Genomic DNA, 24,925 nt, shown 5'->3' on the forward strand with positions numbered 1-24,925 from the left:
CACTTCTGGGGACCTAACCCTAATCAACCCTAACCCTAACACTGAACCTCGAATGCGATTCTTCCATGTATTTTACCTGGAAAGATAGAATAGCCTGACTGAAAAGGTCATACCCTCCTAAGCACAATGTTGCACTGTGAATTCATTGGCACATTTCATTTTCCGCTTCGACTTCATGGGGATCTAACCCTAACCCTAACCCAACCCAACCCTAACCCTAACCACGAATGCGATTCTTCCATGTATTTTACCTGGAAAGATAGAATAGCCTGACTGAAAAGGTCATACCCTCCTAAGCACAATGTTGCACTGTGAATTCATTGGAGACATCCATTTTCCGCTTCGACTTCATGGGGACCTAACCCTAACCCTAATCCCAACCCTAACACTAACACTAAACCTCGAATGCGATTCTTTCATGTATTTTACCTGGAAAGATAGAATAGTCTGACTGAAAAGGTCATACCCTCCTAAGCACAATGTTGCACTGTGAATTCATTGGAGACATCCATTTTCCGCTTCGACTTCATGGGGATCTAACCCTAACCCTAACCTTAACCCTAACCCTATCCCTCCTAAGCATAATGTTGCGCTGTGAATTCATTGGCGACGTTTATTTTCCGCCTCGACTTCATGGGGACCTAACCCTACCCTAATCCCAACCCTAACCCTAACCCTAACCCTATCCCTCCTAAGCATAATGTTGTGCTGTCAATTCATTGCAGACATCCATTTTCTGCTTCGACTTCATGGGGACCTAACCCTCACCCTAAGCCTAACCCAACCCCTCCTAAGCATAATGTTGTGCTGTGAATTCATTGGCGACGTTCATTTTCCGTCTCGACTTCATGGGGACCTAACCAACCCTAATCCCAACCCTAACCCTAACACTAAACCTCGAATACGATTCTTCCATGTATTTTACCTGGAAAGATAGAATAGCCTGACTGAAAAGGTCATACCCCTCCTAAGCAAATGTTGCACTGTGAATTCATTGCAGACATCCATTTTCCGCTTCGACTTCATGGGGACCTAACCCTATCTCTAACCCTAACCCTATCCCTCCTAAGCATAATGTTGCACTGTGCATTCATTGGCGACGTTCATTTTTCCGCCTCGACTTCATGGGGACGTAAACCTACCCTAACCCTAACCCAAATCCCAACCCTAACCCTAACCCTAACCCTATCCCTCCTAAGCATAATGTTGTACTGTCAATTCATTGCAGACATCCATTTTCATCTTTGACTTCATGGGGACCTAACCCTAACCCTAAGCCTAACCCAAATCCTAACCCTAACCCTATCCCTCCTAAGCATAATGTTGTGCTGTGAATTCATTGGCGACGTTCATTTTCCGTCTCGACTTCATGGGGACCTAACCCTAACCCTAATCCCAACCCTAACCCTAACACTAAACCTTGAATATGATTCTTCCATGTATTTTACCTGGAAAGATAGAATAGTCTGACTGAAAAGGTCATAGCCCTCCTAAGCAAAATGTTGCACTGTGAATTCATTGCAGACATCCATTTTCCGCTTTGACTTCATGGGGACCTAACCCTAACCCTAACGCTAACCCTATCCGTCCTAAGCATAATGTTGCGCTGTGCATTTATTGGCGACATTCATTTTCTTCCTCAACTTCATGGGGCCCAAACCTAACCCTACCCCTAACCCTACCCTAACCCTAACCCTAACCCTCCTAAGCATAATGTTGCGCTGTGAATTCATTGGGATCATTCATTTTCTGATTCGACTTCATGGGGACCTAACCCTAACCCTAATCCCAACCCTAACACTAACACTAAACCTCGAATGCGATTCTTCCATGTATTTTACCTGGAAAGATAGAATAGCCTGACTGAGAAGGTCATACCCCTCCTAAGCACAATGTTGCACTGTGAATTCATTGGATACATCCATTTTCCGCTTCGACTTCATGGGGACCTAACCCTAACCCTAACCCTAATCCCAACCCTAACCCTAACACTAAACCTCGAATGCGATTCTTCCATGTATTTTACCTGGAAAGATAGAATAGTCTGACTGAAAAGGTCATACCCCTCCTAAGCACAATGTTGCACTGTGAATTCATTGGAGACATCCATTTTCTGCTTTGACTTCATGGGGACCTAACCCTAACTCTATCCCTCCTAAGCATAATGTTGCGCTGTGAATTCATTGGCGACATTCATTTTCTGCCTCGACTTCATGGGGCCCAACCCTAACCCTAATCCCAACCCTAACCCTAACACTAAACCTTGAATGCGATTCTTCCATGTATTTTACCTGGAAATATAGAATAGCCTGACTGAAAAGGTCATACCCTCCTAAGCACAATGTTGCACTGTGAATTCATTGGATACATCCATTTTCCGCTTCGACTTCATGGGGACCTTACCTAACCCTAACCCTAACCCTAACCCTAATCCCAACCCTAACCCTAACACTAAACGTTGAATGCGATTCTTCCATGTATTTTACCTGGAAAGATAGAATAGCCTGACTGAAAAGGTCATACCCCTCCTAAGCGCAATGTTGCGCTGTGAATTCATTGGCGACTTTCATTTTCCGCCTCGACTTCATAGGGACCTAACCCTAACTTTAATCCCAACCCTAACCCTAACACTAAACCACGAATGTGATTCTTCCATGTATTTTACCTGGAAAGATAGAATAGTCTGACTGAAAAGGTCATAGCCCTCCTAAGCAAAATGTTGCACTGTGAATTCATTGCAGACATCCATTTTCCGCTTCGACTTCATGGGGACCTAACCCTAACCCTAACGCTAACCCTATCCGTCCTAAGCATAATGTTGCGCTGTGCATTTATTGGCGACATTCATTTTCTTCCTCAACTTCATGGGGCCCAACCCTAACCCTACCCCTAACCCCTACCCTAACCCTAACCCTCCTAAGCATAATGTTGCGCTGTGAATTCATTGGGATCATTCATTTTCTGATTCGACTTCATGGGGACCTAACCCTAACCCTAATCCCAACCCTAACACTAACACTAAACCTTGAATGCGATTCTTTCATGTATTTTACCTGGAAAGATAGAATAGCCTGACTGAGAAGGTCATACCCCTCCTAAGCACAATGTTGCACTGTGAATTCATTGGATACATCCATTTTCCGCTTCGACTTCATGGAGACCTAACCCTAACCCTAACCCTAATCCCAACCCTAACCCTAACACTAAACCTCGAATGCGATTCTTCCATGTATTTTACCTGGAAAGATAGAATAGTCTGACTGAAAAGGTCATACCCCTCCTAAGCACAATGTTGCACTGTGAATTCATTGGAGACATCCATTTTCTGCTTTGACTTCATGGGGACCTAACCCTAACCCTAACCCTAACCCTAACCCTAACCCCTACCCTAACCCTATCCCTCCTAAGCATAATGTTGCGCTGTGAATTCATTGGCATCATTCATTTTCTGCCTCGACTTCATGGGGCCCAACCCTAACCCTAACCCTAACCCTAATCCCAACCCTAACCCTAACACTAAACCTCGTATGCGATTCTTCCATGTATTTTACCTGGAAATATAGAATAGCCTGACTGAAAAGGTCATACCCCTCCTAAGCACAATGTTGCACTGTGAATTCATTGGATACATCCATTTTCTGCTTCGACTTCATGGGGACCTTACCCTAACCCTAACCCTAACCCTAATCCCAACCCTAACCCTAACACTAAACGTTGAATGCGATTCTTCCATGTATTTTACCTGGAAAGATAGAATAGCCTGACTGAAAAGGTCATACCCCTCCTAAGCGCAATGTTGCGCTGTGAATTCATTGGCGACTTTCATTTTCCGCCTCGACTTCATGGGGACCTAACCCTAACTTTAATCCCAACCCTAACCCTAACACTAAACCACGAATGTGATTCTTCCATGTATTTTACCTGGAAAGATAGAATAGTCTGACTGAAAAGGTCATAGCCCTCCTAAGCAAAATGTTGCATTGTGAATTCATTGCAGACATCCATTTTCCGCTTCGACTTCTTGGGGACCTAACCCTAACCCTAACCCTAACCCTATCCCTCCTAAGCATAATGTTGCGCTGTGAATTCATTGGCGACGTTCGTTTTCCGCCTCGACTTCCTGGGGACCTAACCCTAATGCGAACTCTAACCCTAACACTGAACCTCGAATGCGATTCTTCCATGTATTTTACCTGGAAAGAGAGAATAGCCTGACTGAAAAGGTCATACCCCTCCTAAGCACAATGTTGCACTGTGAATTCATTGGAGACATCCATTTTCCGCTTCGACTTCATGGGGATCTAACCCTAACCCTAACCCTAACCTTAACCCTAAACCACGAATGCGATTCTTCCATGTATTTTACCTGGAAAGATAGAATAGCCTGACTGAAAAGGTCATACCCCTCCTAAGCACAATGTTGCACTGTGAATTCATTGGAGACATCCATTTTCCGCTTCGACTTCATGGGGATCTAACCCTAACCCTAACCCTAACCTTAACCCTAACCCTATCCCTCCTAAGCATAATGTTGCGCTGTGAATTCATTGGCGACGTTCATTTTCCGCCTCGACTTCATGGGGACCTAACCCTACCCTAATCCCAACCCTAACCCTAACCCTAACCCTATCCCTCCTAAGCATAATGTTGTGCTGTCAATTCATTGCAGACATCCATTTTCTGCTTTGACTTCATGGGGACCTAACCCTCACCCTAAGCCTAACCCTAACCCTATCCCTCCTAAGCATAATGTTGTGTTGTGAATTCATTGGCGACGTTCATTTTCCGTCTCGACTTCATGGGGACCTAACCCTACCCTAATCCCAACCCTAACCCTAACCCTATCCCTCCTAAGCATAATGTTGTGCTGTCAATTCATTGCAGACATCCATTTTCTGCTTCGACTTCATGGGGACCTAACCCTCACCCTAATCCCAACCCTAACACTAACACTAAACCTCGAATGCGATTCTTTCATGTATTTTACCTGGAAAGATAGAATAGCCTGACTGAGAAGGTCATACCCCTCCTAAGCATAATGTTGTGCTGTGAATTCATTGGCGACATTCATTTTCTTCCTCGACTTCATGGGGCCCAACCCTAACCCTAACCCTAACCCTACCCATAAAACCTACCCTAAACCTATCCCTCCTAAGCACAATGTTGCACTGTGAATTCATTGGATACATCCATTTTCCGCTTCGACTTCATGGGGACCTTACCCTAACCCTAACCCTAATCCCAACCCTAACCCTAATCCCAACCCTAACCCTAACACTAAACGTTGAATGCGATTCTTCCATGTATTTTACCTGGAAAGATAGAATAGCCTGACTGAAAAGGTCATACCCCTCCTAAGCGCAATGTTGCGCTGTGAATTCATTGGCGACTTTCATTTTCCGCCTCGACTTCATGGGGACCTAACCCTAACTTGAATCCCAACCCTAACCCTAACACTAAACCACGAATGTGATTCTTCCATGTATTTTACCTGGAAAGATAGAATAACCTGACTGAAAAGGTAATACCCCAACTAAACAAAATGTTGCACTGTGAATTCATTGGAGACATCCATTTTCCGCTTCGACTTCATGGGGACCTAACCCTAACCCTAACCCTAACCCTATCCCTCCTAAGCATAATGTTGCGCTGTGAATTCATTGGCGACGTTCATTTTCCGCCTCGACTTCATGGGGACCTAAACCTACCCTAACCCTAACCCAAATCCCAACCCTAACCCTAACCCTAACCCTATCCCTCCTAAGCATAATATTGTACTGTCAATTCATTGCAGACATCCATTTTTGTCTTCGACTTCATGGGGACCTAACCCTAACCCTAATCCCAACCCTAACCCTAACACTAAACCTTGAATATGATTCTTCCATGTATTTTACCTGGAAAGATAGAATAGTCTGACTGAAAAGGTCATAGCCCTCCTAAGCAAAATGTTGCACTGTGAATTCATTGCAGACATCCATTTTCCGCTTCGACTTCATGTGGACCTAACCCTAAAGCTAACCCTATCCGTCCTAAGCATAATGTTGCGCTGTGTATTTATTGGCGACATTCATTTTCTTCCTCAACTTCATGGGGCCCAACCCTAACCCTAACCCTAACCCCTACCCTAACCCTAACCCTCCTAAGCATAATGTTGCGCTGTGAATTCATTGGGATCATTCATTTTCTGATTTGACTTCATGGGGCCCAACCATAACCCTAATCCCAACCCTAACCCTAACACTAAACCTCGAATGCGATTCTTCTATGTATTTTACCTGGAAATATAGAATAGCCTGACTGAAAAGGTCATACCCTCCTAAGCACAATGTTGCACTGTGAATTCATTGGATACATCCATTTTCCGCTTCGACTTCATGGGGACCTTACCCTAACCCTAACCCTAATCCCAACCCTAACCCTAACACTAAACGTTGAATGCGATTCTTCCATGTATTTTACCTGGAAAGATAGAATAGCCTGACTGAAAAGGTCATACCCTCCTAAGCGCAATGTTGCGCTGTGAATTCATTGGCGACTTTCATTTTCCGCCTCGACTTCATGGGGACCTAACCCTAACTTTAATCCCAACCCTAACCCTAACACTAAACCACGAATGTGATTCTTCCATGTATTTTACCTGGAAAGATAGAATAACCTGACTGAAAAGGTAATACCCCTACTAAACAAAACGTTGCACTGTGAATTCATTGGAGACATCCATTTTCCGCTTCGACTTCATGGGGACCTAACCCTAACCCTAACCCTATCCCTCCTAAGCATAATGTTGCGCTGTGAATTCATTGGCGACTTTCATTTTCCGCCTCGACTTCATGGGGACCTAACCCTAACTTTAATCCCAACCCTAACCCTAACACTAAACCACGAATGTGATTCTTCCATGTATTTTACCTGGAAATATAGAATAGCCTGACTGAAAAGGTCATACCCCTCCTAAGCACAATGTTGCACTGTGAATTCATTGGAGACATCCATTTTCCGCTTCGACTTCATGGGGATCTAACCCTAACCCTAACCCTAACCCTAACCTAACCTTAACCTAAACCACGAATGCGATTCTTCCATGTATTTTACCTGGAAAGATAGAATAGCCTGACTGAAAAGGTCATACCCCTCCTAAGCACAATGTTGCACTGTGAATTCATTGGCAACGTTCATTTTCCACCTCGACTTCATGGGGACCTAACCCTAACCCTAATCCCAACCCTAACCCTAAACCACGAATGCGATTCTTCCATGTATTTTACCTGGAAAGATAGAATAGCCTGACTGAAAAGGTCATACCCCTCCTAAGCACAATGTTGCACTGTGAATTCATTGGAGACATCCATTTTCCGCTTCGACTTCATGGGGATCTAACCCTAACCCTAACCTTAACCCTAACCCTATCCCTCCTAAGCATAATGTTGCCTGTGAATTCATTGGCACGTTATTTCCGCCTACTTCATGGGGACCTAACCTACCTAATCCCAACCCTAACCAACCTAACCTATCCCTCCTAAGCATAATGTTGTGCTGTCAATTCATTGCAGACATCCATTTTCTGCTTCGACTTCATGGGGACCTAACCCTCACCCTAAGCCTAACCCTAACCCTATCCCTCCTAAGCATAATGTTGTGCTGTGAATTCATTGGCGACGTTCATTTTCCGTCTCAACTTCATGGGGACCTAACCCTAACCCTAATCCCAACCCTAACCCTAACACTAAACCTCGAATACTGTGGTAATATAATCTATTGATCATTTTATCATTTTCTGTAAGGCCTTTGAATACTAGCAGTAAGTCTAGGGAGATGTGGGCATTCTTGGTGGGGGTAGGAGTACCTTTGCTCATGAGTGTCTCATCCTGTTTGATTCTGCAAGTTTAGAAGGAATAGGAAAATAGGTAAAAGTTCAAGGTACACAGTTGTGCTTTCTCATGGGACTTTCCAAACTTTCCCATGAGACTTTCCGTGGCTGTATGATCTCATCCTAGTAAGGTAACATCTGGGACTTTCCAAGATTGTGTGTTCTCATGCTGGTGAGGTAATTCTGTTGAGGTCATTGTTTTCTGAATATGCATACTGTATTCTTGCTTGTGTTTTTTCTCAATAAATACTGCTACCTGAGTTCACTCAGGGCTGGCATTTTCTCAAGACATTTCCCTGTGTCTCATTTTCGAATGTCAGTCCACCATAAATGGTGACCCCGACGTGATAGCTTGGAAGGCTATACGTTTCCCGCATCCTATACTCATCGTCGCGGACGTCGACTGGGCCCTCATCTTCTTTGCTGGACGAAGATAGATTCTTTTCGTGAGTATGGGGGGAGATCTCTCGAAGGCTCAGAAAGAGCACATCAGGGAATTGAGAGGGATCATTGGGAATAGTTTTGGGTTTGGAATTGGCAGTAGGGGTTGTGCTGTAGGAAAGAAAGAAATTGAGGACTTACTACAGTATGTTTGGAAAAATATTAAGTCATATCCGGAGGGAGGTAGTATTAAAGTAGAGTCCTGGAAAAAGATAGGGAAATTTTTGCACGAGGAACCTCGTGCCCCTTCTTCAATTTTGTTAACCTGGAGGGTGATTATGGATGCGTTAGCTACTTATGAACAACCGCTCCTAGCACCCCCTGAAGAAGGTTTGCCACTTTACCATGCGGTACGTTTGTTGCCGCCGACGGCACCTCCAGATAAATCTGGGGGACTGTCTGGCGCTAGAAATACTTTGTCAGAGGATAAGAGTTTACCTTTAAGGGTTCAGGTGGATGCAGTTACTGCAGCTATTCAAGAAGCAAAGAATAGAGGGGAACTATCAGGAGATGATTTGGTGGAGTTTGGAGTAGAAGTTCAACTTAATCCAGTGGAAATTGTCATGGATGCTGCGTTGAATCCGCAGCGGGAGTGGAAGCCTTTACCTCTCAGGATTTTGAGGGAAGTTAAGCAAGCAGCAAAAGAATATGGTGTTAGATCGCCATATACTCAGGCATTGTTAGAAGCAGTTGGTTATGGAAATAAAATGATTCCGGCTGACTGGAAAGCTCTGTTGAATATGATTTTAACTCCAGCTCAATATTTGGTGTTAGATCAGAAATGGAGACAGCTGGCAATCCAGAGGGGAACAGCAAATGTTACCCCAGATCAGCTTTACGGAGCTGGTAATTTTACAACAGTGGAACAACAGAGAGATGGTATGCCTGAGGAAGGGTTCGTTCTTCTCCCACAATTAATTTTTCAAGCCGTAGGGGCTCTCCCTGACGGCGAAGGTGGTGAGAAGACCTTTACTAACATCAAACAAGGGAACAATGAACCCTATGAAAATTTCATTAGCAGACTGAAATTGGCTATTGAAAGACAAATTGATAATCAATTCGCCCAGAAAGAGTTGCTTTTTAAGTTAGCAGTAGAACAAGCTAACACAGATTGCAGAAAGATCTTAAATCCACTTGTAGCAAGTGGAGAGCGAGAAATCGCGGATTTGATTAATGCATGTAGGAAGGTTGGGAGTCAGTCTTTTAACATGGAGACTTTAGCTCTGGCTTTACAAACAGGACATGCTCAAAGGGGAATTGTTTCAATTGTGGGAAGCCTGGACATTTTAAAGCGCAATGTCGGGCTCCTGGAGGGGGTCAAAGTCAGCAGAATAAGAGATCAATGGGACAGGGTGTTCGTCCTAAATCAGTGTGCCCAAAATGTAAGAAAGGATACCATTGGGCATATCAGATGCTCCTACAGTTTTTACTGATGGAGGGAAAGTTTTTGGTGCTTGTGTTTGGAAAGATAAATCTGGAATTTGGCATACAAAAGTGACTTCAGAGCAGAAGTCTGCCCAGCAGGCAGAACTTGCTGCTGTAGTTTTGGCTTTTCAAAATTTTCACAATCAGGATTTTAATTTAATAGTGGATTCATTGTATGTGTATAATTTGTTACCCTTTGTAGCAGGTTCTTATTTGTCTCCTGGAATATCACCTGATATTTTAAGATTGCTTTTGCTGTTACAAGGATGTTTGGAGCAGCGTGTGAATGTGTGTTTTGTTGCTCAAATGCCACGCTCAAGACCATGTTGACTAAATTAAATAAAAAAGGAGGGAAGCTCCTGGGGCTTCCGGCGATTCAAGATCAATTAAATCTAGCTTTATATACTTTAAAATTTTTAAATTTGTCTGGTAACCCCCCTGCGAGCGTGGCCAGCAGGCATTTTTCTTCTCCTTCTACAGATGCGGTGAGACCTCGGGTGTTGGTGCGGTTCCTTCCGGATCCGGCATGGGTTCCTGCTGAGCTGATAACGTGGGGACGTGGTTATGCAGCAGTTGAACATCTTGGTCAAATTCGTTGGGTTCCTGGTCGGTGTGTTCGGCCTGATCATTCGCAGGCACCCGTGAAGGAAGTTTCGGAGGAGCAAGATGGTGTACCTGTGGTTCCTGATTCTCTTGATGCCGATGGCTCGGACGCGGCGCTGTGAAGACTGGGAAAAGATGACTGCTTACCTGAGATTACCAACTTGTATGCAGCAGGTTTCTTTGGGGAACCGGACTAAATTAATCTGCAAACAGCGGTATCCTTTGGTTTTTCCAGCATATTGGTCCTGGCATAAGGATCAAGACATTCTTTACTCGGGACCTGATAAGGATATTATATCTTCAGCCTGTGCAACAACTCTGATCCTGTTTAATGTTTCTGTTTCAGACTATGGACAATATCAGTGTCAATTGGAGTTGCCTAAGTTACCTTATACAGACTCTCTTTCCATTCGTCTTATGCCTCCACGAACTTCGATACGGAGGCAAAGAGATGTTATTAGATGATTAATGTAGAAATGTCTGAAATTCGTAAAGTTACTTTGCAAAATCGATATGCTTTAGATATTATGTTAGCTGCCCAAGGAGGAGTTTGTGCTTTAATTCATTCGCATTGTTGTGTTTTTATACATAATTATGAGCCAAACATTACAAAAACTGTTCAGGACATGGAAGATCGTATTGCTCAGCATCAATCTGGAGCCGATGGGTTTAATGCATCATTCTGGGACAGTCTGTGGTCCTGGCTTCCTGATGGATCATGGTTTCGCTCCTTATTGCAAGGGGTTGTTATTATTATTGCTATATGTATCTTATTATGTTGTTTTATTCAATGTATTCCTAATCTATTACAAATGTGTACCTCAGTCTTCCAGCGTGTGGGATCAGGTCATGAGGGAACTGTGTACTATGCCACTAAAACACCCCCTATCTTTGAATAAATAAAAAAGGAGGGAATGTGGTAATATAATCTATTGATCATTTTATCATTTTCTGTAAGGCCTTTGAATACTAGCAGTAAGTCTAGGGAGATGTGGGCATTCTTGGTGGGGGTAGGAGTACCTTTGCTCATGAGTGTCTCATCCTGTTTGATTCTGCAAGTTTAGAAGGAATAGGAAAATAGGTAAAAGTTCAAGGTACACAGTTGTGCTTTCTCATGGGACTTTCCAAACTTTCCCATGAGACTTTCCGTGGCTGTATGATCTCATCCTAGTAAGGTAACATCTGGGACTTTCCAAGATTGTGTGTTCTCATGCTGGTGAGGTAATTCTGTTGAGGTCATTGTTTTCTGAATATGCATACTGTATTCTTGCTTGTGTTTTTTCTCAATAAATACTGCTACCTGAGTTCACTCAGGGCTGGCATTTTCTCAAGACATTTCCCTGTGTCTCATTTTCGAATGTCAGTCCACCATAAATACGATTCTTCCATGTATTTTACCTGGAAAGATAGAATAGCCTGACTGAAAAGGTCATACCCCTCCTAAGCAAAATGTTGCACTGTGAATTCATTGCAGACATCCATTTTTGTCTTCGACTTCATGGGGACCTAACCCTAACCCTAATCCCAACCCTAACCCTAACACTAAACCTTGAATATGATTCTTCCATGTATTTTACCTGGAAAGATAGAATAGTCTGACTGAAAAGGTCATAGCCCTCCTAAGCAAAATGTTGCACTGTGAATTCATTGCAGACATCCATTTTCCGCTTCGACTTCATGGGGACCTAACCCTAAAGCTAACCCTATCCGTCCTAAGCATAATGTTGCGCTGTGTATTTATTGGCGACATTCATTTTCTTCCTCAACTTCATGGGGCCCAACCCTAACCCTAACCCTAACCCCTACCCTAACCCTAACCCTCCTAAGCATAATGTTGCGCTGTGAATTCATTGGGATCATTCATTTTCTGATTTGACTTCATGGGGCCCAACCATAACCCTAATCCCAACCCTAACCCTAACACTAAACCTCGAATGCGATTCTTCTATGTATTTTACCTGGAAATATAGAATAGCCTGACTGAAAAGGTCATACCCCTCCTAAGCACAATGTTGCACTGTGAATTCATTGGATACATCCATTTTCCGCTTCGACTTCATGGGGACCTTACCCTAACCCTAACCCTAATCCCAACCCTAACCCTAACACTAAACGTTGAATGCGATTCTTCCATGTATTTTACCTGGAAAGATAGAATAGCCTGACTGAAAAGGTCATACCCTCCTAAGCGCAATGTTGCGCTGTGAATTCATTGGCGACTTTCATTTTCCGCCTCGACTTCATGGGGACCTAACCCTAACTTTAATCCCAACCCTAACCCTAACACTAAACCACGAATGTGATTCTTCCATGTATTTTACCTGGAAAGATAGAATAACCTGACTGAAAAGGTAATACCCCTACTAAACAAAATGTTGCACTGTGAATTCATTGGAGACATCCATTTTCCGCTTCGACTTCATGGGGACCTAACCCTAACCCTAACCCTAACCCTATCCCTCCTAAGCGCAATGTTGCGCTGTGAATTCATTGGCGACTTTCATTTTCCGCCTCGACTTCATGGGGACCTAACCCTAACTTTAATCCCAACCCTAACCCTAACACTAAACCACGAATGCGATTCTTCCATGTATTTTACCTGGAAATATAGAATAGCCTGACTGAAAAGGTCATACCCCTCCTAAGCACAATGTTGCACTGTGAATTCATTGGATACATCCATTTTCCGCTTCGACTTCATGGGGACCTAACCCTAACCCTAACCCTAATCCCAACCCTAACCCTAACACTAAACCTCGAATGCGATTCTTCCATGTATTTTACCTGGAAAGATAGAATAGTCTGACTGAAAAGGTCATACCCCTCCTAAGCACAATGTTGCACTGTGAATTCATTGGAGACATCCATTTTCTGCTTTGACTTCATGGGGACCTAACCCTAACCCTATCCCTCCTAAGCATAATGTTGCGCTGTGAATTCATTGGCGACATTCATTTCTCCTGATTCGACTTCATGGGGCCCAACCCTAAGCCTAATCCCAACCCTAACCCTAACACTAAACCTTGAATGCGATTCTTCCATGTATTTTACCTGGAAAGATAGAATAGCCTGACTGAAAAGGTCATACCCCTCCTAAGCACAATGTTGCACTGTGAATTCATTGGATACATCCATTTTTCCGCTTCGACTTCATGGGGACCTAACCCTAACCCTAACCCTAATCCCAACCCTAACCCTAACACTAAACCTCGAATGCGATTCTTCCATGTATTTTACCTGGAAAGATAGAATAGTCTGACTGAAAAGGTCATACCCTCCTAAGCACAATGTTGCACTGTGAATTCATTGCAGACATCCATTTTCCGCTCGACTTCATGGGGACCTAACCCTAACCCTAACTAATCCCAACCTAACCTAACACTAAACGAATGGATTCTTCCATGTATTTTACCTGGAAAGATAAAGCTGACTGAAAAGGTCATACCCTCCTAAGCAAATGTTGCCTGTGAATTCATTGGACTCCATTTTCCGCTCGACTTCATGGGGACCTAACCCTAACCTAACTATCCAACTAATGCACTGTGCATTTATTGCGATATTCATTTTCTTCCTCAACTTCATGGGCCCAACTAACCCTACCCTAACCCCTACCCTAACCCTCCTAAGCATAATGTTGCACTGTGAATTCACTGGGATCATTCATTTTCTGATTCGACTTCATGGGGACCTAACCCTAACCTAATCCCAACCCTAACACTAACACTAAAACTTGAATGCGATTCTTTCATGTATTTTACCTGGAAAGATAGAATAGCCTGACTGAGAAGGTCATACCCTCCTAAGCACAATGTTGCACTGTGAATTCATTGGATACATCCATTTTCTCCTTCGACTTCATGGGGACCTAACCCTAACCCTAACCCTAATCCCAACCCTAACCCTAACACTAAACCTCGAATGCGATTCTTCCATGTATTTTACCTGGAAAGATAGAATAGCCTGACTGAAAAGGTCATACCCCTCCTAAGCACAATGTTGCACTGTGAATTCATTGGAGACATCCATTTTCTGCTTTGACTTCATGGGGACCTAACCCTAACCCTAACCCTAACCCTAACCCTAACCCTAAACCCTATCCCTCCTAAGCATAATGTTGCGCTGTGAATTCATTGGCGACTTTCATTTTCCGCCTCGACTTCATGGGGACCTAACCCTAACTTTAATCCCAACCCTAACCCTAACACTAAACGTTGAATGCGATTCTTCCATGTATTTTACCTGGAAAGATAGAATAGCCTGACTGAAAAGGTCATACCCCTCCTAAGCACAATGTTGCACTGTGAATTCATTGGCGACGTTCATTTTCCACCTCGACTTCATGGGGACCTAACCCTAACCCTAATCCCAACCCTAACCCTAAACCACGAATGCGATTCTTCCATGTATTTTACCTGGAAAGATAGAATAGCCTGACTGAAAAGGTCATACCCCTCCTAAACACAATGTTGCACTGTGAATTCATTGGAGACATCCATTTTCCGCTTCGACTTCATGGGGATCTAACCCTAACCCTAACCTTAACCCTAACCCTATCCCTCCTAAGCATAATGTTGCGCTGTGAATTCATTGGCGACGTTCATTTTCCACCTCGTCCTCATGGGGACCTAACCCTACCCTAATCCCAACCCTAACCCTAACCCTAACCCTATCCTCCTAAGCATAATGTTGTGCTGTCAATTCATTGCAGACATCCATTTTCTGCTTCGACTTCATGGGGACCTAACCCTCACCCTAAGCCTAACCCTAACCCTATCCCTCCTAAGCATAATGTTGTGCTGTGAATTCATTGGCGACGTTCATTTTCCATCTCGACTTCATGGGGACCTAACCCTAACCCTAATCCCAACCCTAACCCTAACACTAAACCTCGAATACGATTCTTCCATGTATTTTACCTGGAAAGATAGAATAGCCTGACTGAAAAGGTCATACCCCTCCTAAGCAAAATGTTGCACTGTGAATTCATTGCAGACATCCATTTTCCGCCTCGACTTCATAGGGACCTAACCCTAACCCTAACCCTAACCCTAACCCTAACTAACCCTCTATATACCCTCCTAAGCATAATGTTGCACTGTTGTACTGTATTCATTGGATACATCCATTTTCCGCTTCGACTTCATGGGGACCTTACCCTAACCCTAACCCTAATCCCAACCCTAACCCTAATCCCAACCCTAACCCTAACACTAAACGTTGAATGCGATTCTTCCATGTATTTTACCTGGAAAGATAGAATAGCCTGACTGAAAGGTCATACCCCTCCTAAGCGCAATGTTGCGCTGTGAATTCATTGGCGACTTTCATTTTCCGCCTCGACTTCATGGGGACCTAACCCTAACCCTAACCCTAATCCCAACCCTAACCCTAACACTAAACGTTGAATGCGATTCTTCCATGTATTTTACCTGGAAAGATAGAATAGCCTGACTGAAAAGGTCATACCCCTCCTAAGCAAAATGTTGCACTGTGAATTCATTGGAGACATCCATTTTCCGCTTTGACTTCATGGGGACCTAACCCTAACCCTAACCCTAACCCTATCCCTCCTAAGCATAATGTTGCGCTGTGAATTCATTGGCGACATTCATTTTCTGCCTCGACTTCATGGGGCCCAACCCTAACCCTAACCCCCCTAACCCTAACCCTAACCCTAACCCTCCTAAGCATAATGTTGCGCTGTGAATTCATTGGGACATCCATTTTCTGATTCGACTTCATGGGGACCTAACCTAACCCTAACCCTAATCCCAACCCTAACCCTAACACTAAACCTTGAATACGATTCTTCCATGTATTTTACCTGGAAAGATAGAATAGCCTGACTGAAAAGGTCATACCCTCCTAAGCACAATGTTGCACTGTGAATTCATTGGAGACTTTCATTTTCCGCTTCGACTTCATGGGGACCTAACCCTAACCCTAACCCTAATCCCAACCCTAACCCTAACACTAAACCACGAATGCGATTCTTCCATGTATTTTACCTGGAAAGATAGAATAGTCTGACTGAAAAGGTCATACCCTCCTAAGCACAATGTTGCACTGTGAATTCATTGGAGACATCCATTTTCCGCTTCGACTTCATGGGGACCTAACCCTAACCTAACCCTAACCCTATCCCTCCTAAGCATAATGTTGGCTGTGATTCTTCATTGCGATTTCATTTTCTCCTCACTTCATGGGGCCAATACCTACCTAACCCTCTAACCCTAACCTAACCCTATCCCTCCTAAGCATAATGTTGCCTGTGAATTCATTGGAGACATCCATTTTCGCTTCGACTTCATGGGGACCTAACCCTAACCCTAACCCTAACCCTAACCCTATCCCTCCTAAGCTAATTGTTGCGCTGTGAATTCATTGGCGACGTTCATTTTCCGCCTCGACTTCATGGGGACCTAACCTAACCTAATCCCAACCCTAACCCTAACACTAAACCTCGAATGCGATTCTTCCATGTATTTTACCTGGAAAGATAGAATAGCCTGACTGAAAAGGTCATACCCTCCTAAGCACAATGTTGCACTGTGAATTCATTGGGACATCATTTTCCGCTCGACTTCATGGGGACCTAACCCTAACCCTAACCCTAACCCTAACCCTAAACCACTAATGGATTCTTCCATGTATTTTACCTGGAAAGATAGAATAGCCTGACTGAAAAGGTCATACCCTCCTAAGCACAATGTTGCACTGTGAATTCATTGGAGACATCCATTTTCCGCTTCGACTTCATGGGGACCTAACCCTAACCTAACCTAACCCTAACCCTCCTAAGCATATGTTGCTGTGAATTCATTGCAACCCTAACCCTTCCCTAACCCTAACCCTAACCCTAACACTAAACGAATGCGATTCTTCCATGTATTTTACCTGGAAAGATAGAATAGCCTGACTGAAAAGGTCATATCCCTCCTAAGCATAATGTTGCGCTGTGAATTCATTGGCGACTCATTTTCTGCCTCGACTTCATGGGGACCTAACCCTAACCCTAATCCCAACCCTAACCCTAACACTAAACCTCGAATGCGATTCTTCCATGTATTTTACCTGGAAAGATAGAATAGCCTGACTGAAAAGGTCATACCCTCCTAAGCAAATGTTGCACTGTGAATTCATTGGAGACATCCATTTTCCGCTTGACTTCATGGGGACCTAACCCTAACCCTAACCACCTACCCTAACCCCTATCCCTCCTAAGCATAATGTTGCGCTGTGAATTCATTGCAGACATCCATTTTCCGCCTCGACTTCATGGGGACCTAACCCTAATCCTAACCAATAACCCTAACCCTAAACCCGATTCTTCCATGTATTTTACCTGGAAAGATAGAATAGCCTGACTGAAAAGGTCATATCCCTCCTAAGCATAATGTTGTGCTGTGAATTCATTGGCGACATCCATTTTCCGCTTCGACTTCATGGGGACCTAACCCTAACCCTAATCCCAACCCTAACCCTAACACTAAACCTTGAATATGATTCTTCCATGTATTTTACCTGGAAAGATAGAATAGCCTGACTGAAAAGGTCATACCCCTCCTAAGCAAAATGTTGCACTGTGAATTCATTGGAGACATCAATTTTCCGCTTCAACTTCATGGGGACCTAACCCTAACCCTAACCCTAACCCTATCCTCCTAAGCATAATGTTGCGCTGTGAATTCATTGGCGACGTTCATTTTCTCCTCGACTTCATGGGGACCCAACCCTAACCCTAACCCTAACCCCGACTAAAAATAACCTACTAACCCTACCTCCTAAGCATAATGTTGCACTGTGAATTCATTGGAGACATCCATTTTCTGCTTCGACTTCATGGGGACCAAACCCTAACCCTAATCCCAACCCTAACCCTAACACTAAACCTTGAATGCGATTCTTCCATGTATTTTACCTGGAAAGATAGAATAGCCTGACTGAAAAGGTCATACCCTCCTAAGCACAATGTTGCACTGTGAATTCATTGGAGACATCCATTTTCCGCTTCGACTTCATGGGGACCTAACCCTAACCCTAACCCTAATCCCAACCCTAACCCTAACACTAAACACCTAATGGATTCTTCCATGTATTTTACCTGGAAAGATAGAATAGCCTGACTGAAAAGGTCATACCCCTCCTAGGCACAATGTTGCACTGTGAATTCATTGGAGACATCTATTTTCCGCATCGACTTCATGGGGACCTAAACCCTAACCCTAATCCCAACCCTAACCCTAACACTAAACGAATGCGATTCTTCCATGTATTTTACCTGGAAAGATAGAATAGCCTGACTGAGCTCCTCCAGACTGAAATGGTCATAACCCCCTCTCTAAGCAAAATGTTGCGCTGTGAATTCATTGGCGACATTCATTTTCCGCCTCGACTTCATGGGGGACCTAACCCTAACCCTAATCCCAACCCTAACCCTAACACTAAACTCGAATGCGATTCTTCCATGTATTTTACCTGGAAAGATAGAATAGCCTGACTGAAAAGGTCATACCCTCCTAAGCACAATGTTGCACTGTGAATTCATTGGAGACATCCATTTTCCGCTTCGACTTCATGGGGACCTAACCCTAACCCTAACCTAACCCTATCCCTCCTAAGCATAATGTTGCGCTGTGAATTCATTGGCGACATTCATTTTCTGCCTCGACTTCATGGGGACCTAACCCTAACCCTAATCCCAACCCTAACCCTAACACTAAACCTCGAATGTGATTCTTCCATGTATTTTACCTGGAAAGATAGAATAGCCTGACTGAAAAGGTCATACCCCTCCTAAGCACAATGTTGCACTGTGAATTCATTGGAGACATCCATTTTCCGCTTCGACTTCATGGGGACCTAACCCTAACCCTAACCCTAACCCTAACCCTAACACTAAACAATGCGATTCTTCCATGTATTTTACCTGGAAAGATAGAATAGCCTGACTGAAAAGGTCATACCCTCCTAAGCACAATGTTGCACTGTGAATTCATTGGGACATCCATTTTCCGCCTCGACTTCATGGGGACCTAACCCTAACCCTAACCCTAATCCCAACCCTAACCCTAACACTAAACCACAATGCGATTCTTCCATGTATTTTACCTGGAAAGATAGAATAGACTGACTGAAAAGGTCATACCCCTCCTAAGCACAATGTTGCACTGTGAATTCATTGGCGACATCCATTTTCCGCCTCGACTTCATGGGGACCTAACCCTAACCCTAATCCCAACCCTAAACCTAAACCACGAATGCGATTCTTCCATGTATTTTACCTGGAAAGATAGAATAGCCTGACTGAAAAGGTCATACCCCTCCTAAGCACAATGTTGCACTGTGAATTCATTGGAGACATCCATTTTCCGCTTCGACTTCATGGGGACCTAACCCCTAACCCTAACCTTAACCCTAACCCTATCCCTCCTAAGCATAATGTTGCGCTGTGAATTCATTGGCGACGTTCATTTTCCGCCTCGACTTCATGGGGACCTAACCCTAACCCTAATCCCAACCCTAACCCTAACCCTAACCCTATCCCTCCTAAGCATAATGTTGTGCTGTCAATTCATTGCAGACATCCATTTTCTGCTTCGACTTCATGGGGACCTAACCCTACCCTAACCTAACCCTAACCCTATCCCTCCTAAGCATAATGTTGCGCTGTGAATTCATTGGCGACATTCATTTTCCGCCTCTGACTTCATGGGGACCTAAACCTAACCCTAACCCTAACCCAACCCTAACCCAACACTAAACTGAATGCGATTCTTCCATGTATTTTACCTGGAAAGATAGAATAGCCTGACTGAAAAGGTCATACCCTCCTAAGCAAATGTTGCACTGTGAATTCATTGCAGACATCCATTTTCCGCTTCGACTTCATGGGGACCTAACCCTAACCCTAACCCTAACCCTAACCCTAACCCTAACCCTAATGCATCGCTCCTAAGCATAATGTTAGAATAGCCTGTGAATTCATACCCTGGCTAAGCACATGTTGCACTGTGAATTCATTTTTTTCCGCCTCGACTTCATGGGGACCTAACCCTAACCCTAATCCCAACCCTAACCCTAACACTAAACCACAAATGCGATTCTTCCATGTATTTTACCTGGAAAGATAGAATAGCCTGACTGAAAAGGTCATACCCTCCTAAGCACAATGTTGCACTGTGAATTCATTGGCAACATCTCATTTTCCACCTCGACTTCATGGGGACCTAACCCTAACCCTAATCCCAACCCTAACCCTAAACATAAACCTTGAATGCGATTCTTCCATGTATTTTACCTGGAAAGATAGAATAGCCTGACTGAAAAGGTCATACCCTCCTAAGCACAATGTTGCACTGTGAATTCATTGGAGACATCCATTTTCCGCTTCGACTTCATGGGGATCTAACCCTAACCCTAACCTTAACCCTAACCCTATCCCTCCTAAGCATAATGTTGCGCTGTGAATTCATTGGCGACGTTCATTTTCCGCCTCGACTTCATGGGGACCTAACCCTACCCTAATCCCAACCCTAACCCTAACCCTAACCCTATCCCTCCTAAGCATAATGTTGTGCTGTCAATTCATTGCAGACATCCATTTTCTGCTTCGACTTCATGGGGACTAACCCTCACCCTAAGCCAACCCAACCCTAATCCTAACCCTATCCTCCTAAGCATAATGTTGTGCTGTGAATTCATTGGCGACGTTCATTTTCCGTCTCGACTTCATGGGGACCTAACCCTAACCCTAATCCCAACCCTAACCCTAACACTAAACCTTGAATATGATTCTTCCATGTATTTTACCTGGAAAGATAGAATAGCCTGACTGAAAAGGTCATAGCCCTCCTAAGCACAATGTTGCACTGTGAATTCATTGCAGACATCCATTTTCCGCTTCGACTTCATGGGGACCTAACCCTAACCCTAACGCTAACCCTAACCCTAACTCTAAACCATTGAATGCGCTGCATTTATTGGCCATGTATTTTACCTGGAAACCCTAGAATAGCCCTGACCCCTAACCCCTACCCTAACCCTAAGCATAATGTTAATAATCCTAAGCATAATGTTGCGCTGTGAATTCATTGGGATCATTCATTTTCTGATTCGACTTAATGGGGACCTAACCCTAACCCTAATCCCAACCCTAACACTAACACTAAACCTCGAATGCGATTCTTCCATGTATTTTACCTGGAAAGATAGAATAGCCTGACTGAGAAGGTCATACCCTCCTAAGCACAATGTTGCGCTGTGAATTCATTGGAGACATCCATTTTCCGCTTCGACTTCATGGGGACCTAACCCTAACCCTAACCCTAACCCTATCCCTCCTAAGCAAAATGTTGCGCTGTGAATTCATTGGCGACGTTCGCTTTCCGCCCGACTTCCTGGGGACCTAACCCTAATGCGACCCTAACCCTAACACTGAACCTCGAATGCGATTCTTCCATGTATTTTACCTGGAAAGATAGAATAGCCTGACTGAAAAGGTCATACCCTCCTAAGGACAATGTTGCACTGTGAATTCATTGAGACATCCATTTTCCGCTTCGACTTCATAGGGAACTAACCCCTAACCCTAACCCTAACCCTAACCCTAACACTAAACCTCGAATGCGATTCTTCCATGTATTTTACCTGGAAAGATAGAATAGCCTGACTGAAAAGGTCATACCCCTCCTAAGCAAAATGTTGCACTGTGAATTCATTGCAGACATCCATTTTCCGCTTCGACTTCATGGGGACCTAACCCTAACCCTAACCCTACCCCTAAACCCTACCCTAACCCTATCCCTCCTAAGCATAATGTGGCGCTGTGAATTCATTGGCGACATTCATTTTCTGCCTCGACTTCATGGGGCCCAACCCTAACCCTAACCCTAATCCCAACCCTAACACTAACACTAAACCTCGAATGCGATTCTTCCATGTATTTTACCTGGAAAGATAGAATAGTCTGACTGAAAAGGTCATACCCCTCCTAAGCACAATGTTGCACTGTGAATTCATTGGCGACATCCATTTTCCGCCTCGACTTCATGGGGACCTAACCCTAACCCTAATCCCAACCCTAACCCTAACACTAAACCTCGAATGCGATTCTTCCATGTATTTTACCTGGAAAGATAGAATAGCCTGACTGAAAAGGTCATACCCCTCCTAAGCACAATGTTGCACTGTGAATTCATTGGAGACATCCATTTTCCGCTTCGACTTCATGGGGACCCTAACCCTAACCCTAACCCTAATCCCAACCCTAACCCTAACACCTAATGCCTTCTGTATTTTACCTCCATACTTCTCCTAAGCGCAATGTTGCGCTGTGAATTCATTGGCGACTTTCATTTTCCGCCTCGACTTCATGGGGACCTAACCCTAACCCTAACCCTAACCCTAACACTAAACCACAATGTGATTCTTCCATGTATTTTACCTGGAAAGATAGAATAGCCTGACTGAAAAGGTCATACCCTCCTAAGCAAAATGTTGCACTGTAAATTCATTGGAGACATCCATTTTCCGCTTCGACTTCATGGGGACCCCTAACCCTAACCCTATCCCTCCTAAGCATAATGTTGCGCTGTGAATTCATTGGCGACCATTTTCCGCCCGACTTCATGGGGACCTAACCCTAACTTTAATCCCAACCCTAACCCTAACATAAACCACGAATGTGATTCTTCCATGTATTTCACCTGGAAAGATAGAATAGCCTGACTGAAAAGGTAATACCCTCCTAAGCACAATGTTGCACTGTGAATTCATTGAGACATCCATTTTCGCTCACTTCATGGGGACCTAACCCTTAACCCTAACCCTATCCACCTAAGCATAATGTTGCGCTGTGACCATTGGCGACTTCATTTTCCGCCTCGACTTCATGGGGACCTAACCCTAACTCCCAACCCTAACCCTAAACCACGAATGCGATTCTTCCATGTATTTTACCTGGAAAGATAGAATAGCCTGACTGAAAAGTCATACCCTCCTAAGCACAATGTTGCACTGTGAATTCATTGGAGACATCCATTTTCCGCTTCGACTTCATGGGGATCTAACCCTAACCCTAACCCTAACCCTAACCTTAACCTCCTAAACCACGAATGCGATTCTTCCATGTATTTTACCTGGAAAGATAGAATAGCCTGACTGAAAAGGTCATACCCTCCTAAGCACAATGTTGCACTGTGAATTCATTGGCAACGTTCATTTTCCACCTCGACTTCATGGGGACCTAACCCTAACCCTAATCCCAACCCTAACCCTAAACCACAAAATGCGATTCTTCCATGTATTTTACCTGGAAAGATAGAATAGCCTGACTGAAAAGGTCATACCCTCCTAAGCACAATGTTGCACTGTGAATTCATTGGAGACATCCATTTTCCGCTTCGACTTCATGGGGATCTAACCCTAACCCTAACCTTAACCCTAACCCTATCCCTCCTAAGCATAATGTTGTGCTGTGAATTCATTGGCGACGTTTATTTTCCGCCTCGACTTCATGGGGACCTAACCTACCCTAATCCCAACCCTAACCCTAACCCTAACCCTATCCCTCCTAAGCATAATGTTGTGCTGTCAATTCATTGCAGACATCCATTTTCTGCTTCACTTCATGGGACCTAACCTCACCCTAAGCCTAACCCAAATCCTAATCCTAACCCTATCCTTCCTAAGCATAATGTTGTGCTGTGAATTCATTGGCGACGTTCATTTTCCGCTTCGACTTCATGGGGACCTAACCCTAACCCTAACCCTAACACTAAACGTTGAATGCGATTCTTCCATGTATTTTACCTGGAAAGATAGAATAGCCTGACTGAAAAGGTCATACCCCTCCTAAGCACAATGTTGCACTGTGAATTCATTGCAGACATCCATCTTCTGCTTCACTTCATGTGGACCTAACCCTAACCCTAACGCTAACCCTATCCGTCCTAAGCATAATGTTGCGCTGTGCATTTATTGGCGACATTCATTTTCTTCCTCAACTTCATGGGGCCCAACCCTAACCCTACCCTAACCCCTACCCTAACCCTAAGCATAATGTTAATAATCCTAAGCATAATGTTGCGCTGTGAATTCATTGGGATCATTCATTTTCTGATTCGACTTCATGGGGACCTAACCCTAACCCTAATCCCAACCCTAACACTAACACTAAACCTCGAATGCGATTCTTTCATGTATTTTACCTGGAAAGATAGAATAGCCTGACTGAAAAGGTCATACCCGTCCTAAGCACAATGTTGCACTGTGAATTCATTGGAGACATCCATTTTCTGCTTCGACTTCATGGGGACCTAACCCTAACCCTAACCCTAACCCTAACCCTAACCTAAACTAACTTCGAATGCATTCTTCCATGTATTTTACCTGGAAAGATAGAATAGCCCTGAAAGGTCATAACCTCCTAAGCATAATGTTGCACTGTGAATTCATTGGCGACATCATTTTCTGCCTCGACTTCATGGGGACCTAACCCTAACCCTAACCCTAACCCTAACCCTAACCCTAACCCTATCCCTCCTAAGCATAATGTTGCGCTGTGAATTCATTGGCGACGTTCAT

The sequence above is a fragment of the Notechis scutatus genome, chromosome 6, assembly GCF_049901735.1.
Source record: "Notechis scutatus isolate UNSWTSFEM ecotype Mainland chromosome 6, rNotScu1.2, whole genome shotgun sequence".
Taxonomy (NCBI): Eukaryota; Metazoa; Chordata; class Lepidosauria; order Squamata; family Elapidae; genus Notechis; species Notechis scutatus.